Source organism: Arvicanthis niloticus, chromosome 25 (assembly GCF_011762505.2).
Source record: "Arvicanthis niloticus isolate mArvNil1 chromosome 25, mArvNil1.pat.X, whole genome shotgun sequence".
Classification (NCBI taxonomy): Eukaryota; Metazoa; Chordata; class Mammalia; order Rodentia; family Muridae; genus Arvicanthis; species Arvicanthis niloticus.
Window position 1 is genome coordinate 1724038 of NC_133433.1, and position 2249 is coordinate 1726286.

The following is a 2249-nucleotide window of genomic DNA, read 5'->3' on the forward strand; positions in this document are numbered from 1 at the left end:
GGAATTGATGCGATCCCCACCGCTGCAGGCCAGCTAGGTGCTCGGAAGGGAGCCGTGCCTCTCCCAAAGAGCCCTAGAAAAGATCTCATGACTGGGCTTCGAAAGAGCCATGTGCAGGGACAGGGCGCCACTTGTGGGCATGCAAGCTTAGCCACAGCCTTCCCCTGAAGAGATCAACTCTATCCTCAGGGGAGAACCACTGAACACGGGCGTGGGGGAAGAACTGCTGCAGTACTGCAGCTTAACCATAAAGGCCTCGAGGCAATAAACAGGGTACGCATCAAAGAAACCCAGACAGGAGAATAGGCTGGGGTCTTTTGTTTGCTTGCTTGTTTGCTCAGGCCTAGAATTCCTTTCGTAGTGGGCCCCGCATCGGGCTGGGTTTAATAATAGGAAAATTGACAGTACTACTGTGTATTATTGGTGAGTGAGGCTGCTGTAACAATGCAACGCATTTGGTGGATTAATGAAATTTGTCTTGTAAAGACTGGGGGTGAGGGGTGTAGCTCAATGGTAGAGTGGATGTCTCCCGTGCAGGAAGCACACTGTTTCAGTACCTGAGCTGAGACTGTGATAGCACCTGTAATCCCAGGGCGGTGGGGGGCGTGGAGGTGACGGCAGGAAGGGCTAAGGTTATCTACTATAGAGGACTGGAAGCCAGCCAACTAACTGAGAGCATACTCTTAACAATTTCTAGGTCTGTTTTGAAGCAGCTACGTACTTTTATTTAGTACAACAGCTTTCTGTTTGAGGGCCCGAGGCTGGAACATTTTCAAGAGTAGATGGCTCAATAATATTACAGCGGGGTGGGTTCGAGGTGGGGCCTGGAGAGAAGGCTCAGCAGTCCAGAGCGCTTGCTGTTTTTGCGCTGGGCCTGGGCTCTGTTTCCAGAGTCCACATAGTGGCTTACAGTTCCAGGGTATCCAATACCCTCTTTTGGCATCTGTGGGTTGCACAGCTCACAAGCAATGCACATACATACATGTAGGCAAAACACACATACAATAGAAATAATAGTTCAAAAAAAAGAAATACTGCATTAAGCTTGGCCAGTGTCTTAAGCAACTACGTTCAGTAACTGATATAGCGATGTGTTACCAAAAGCACTGCTCTGTTGAATCATTTCTTCAAAGCATCAGATGACTCTACCCAGAGTTCAGAGGTATATCAAGGACTGTAATGAACCGAGTGACTGAGAAGGCCCAGTACATACGAGTGCTTGCAGTGCAAACCGGAGTTTCTGAGTCAGAGTTCCCAACACCCATGTGTAAAAGAACCTGGGCATGGCCACACACCTGTGACCCCAGCATTGTGAGGTCAGAGACAGGTGAATCCCAGAAGATCATTGGTCACAAGCCCTGAAGAAATGGAGAGGTCCAAATCTTCAGGTTTCGTGAGGGATGCCATCTTGAGAGGAGACATACTTGTGGAGTAGAAGTCACCCTGCAGCCTCCTCTGGCACATGTCACACACAAGCGTGATCCCTCCTTTCCCCTGTTAAAATAGAAACATTTTAAATTAAAAGAATAAAAGTTAGCCTAGAGTGACAACGTGGCTTGAGAGATCTGCCTGAAATTTTTTTTTGTCTATTCCATGCCTCTTACTTTCTCCCCTAAACAGGACTTTAATTTTTAAAGTATCTTAAGACACTCTTGTATCTTTCCTCATTTATAGACTATAATTATTTTTTACCTTTTTTCACCTTGGAGACAGGGTCTCATTATGTTGCATTGGCTGGTTTAGTATTCACAGTTGTAGCCCTGGGTAGGCTTGCAGTTGCAGCAATCTTCCTGTATCAGCTTCTGTAGCTCAGCTTCTGTAGCACTGGAATTACAGGCATGCGCTACCATGCTTTATTATTTATTTTAAAGAATTTATTTATTTATTTTGTGTAAGTACACTGTAGCTGTCTTCAGACACCCATATGAGGGCATCAGATCTCATTATGGATGGTTGTGAGCCACCATGTGGTTGCTGGGATTTGAACTCATGACCTCTGGAAGAGCAGTCAGTGCTCTTAACCACTGAGCCATCTCACCAGCTCCCCACCATGCTTTAAAGCATTGTAATTGAAATCCTTGCCACAGAACTGAGATGAGGCCTTCCTTGGTTTGAGTACCAGCACTGTAATAGTCCATGAGAAGGGGAGGAGGAGGAGGAAGAAGAAGAGGAAAAGGAGGAAGAGGAAAAAGAGGAAAGGAAGGAAGGGGAGTGGGGGGAGGAGGAAATAAGAAATTACAGGTCTATAA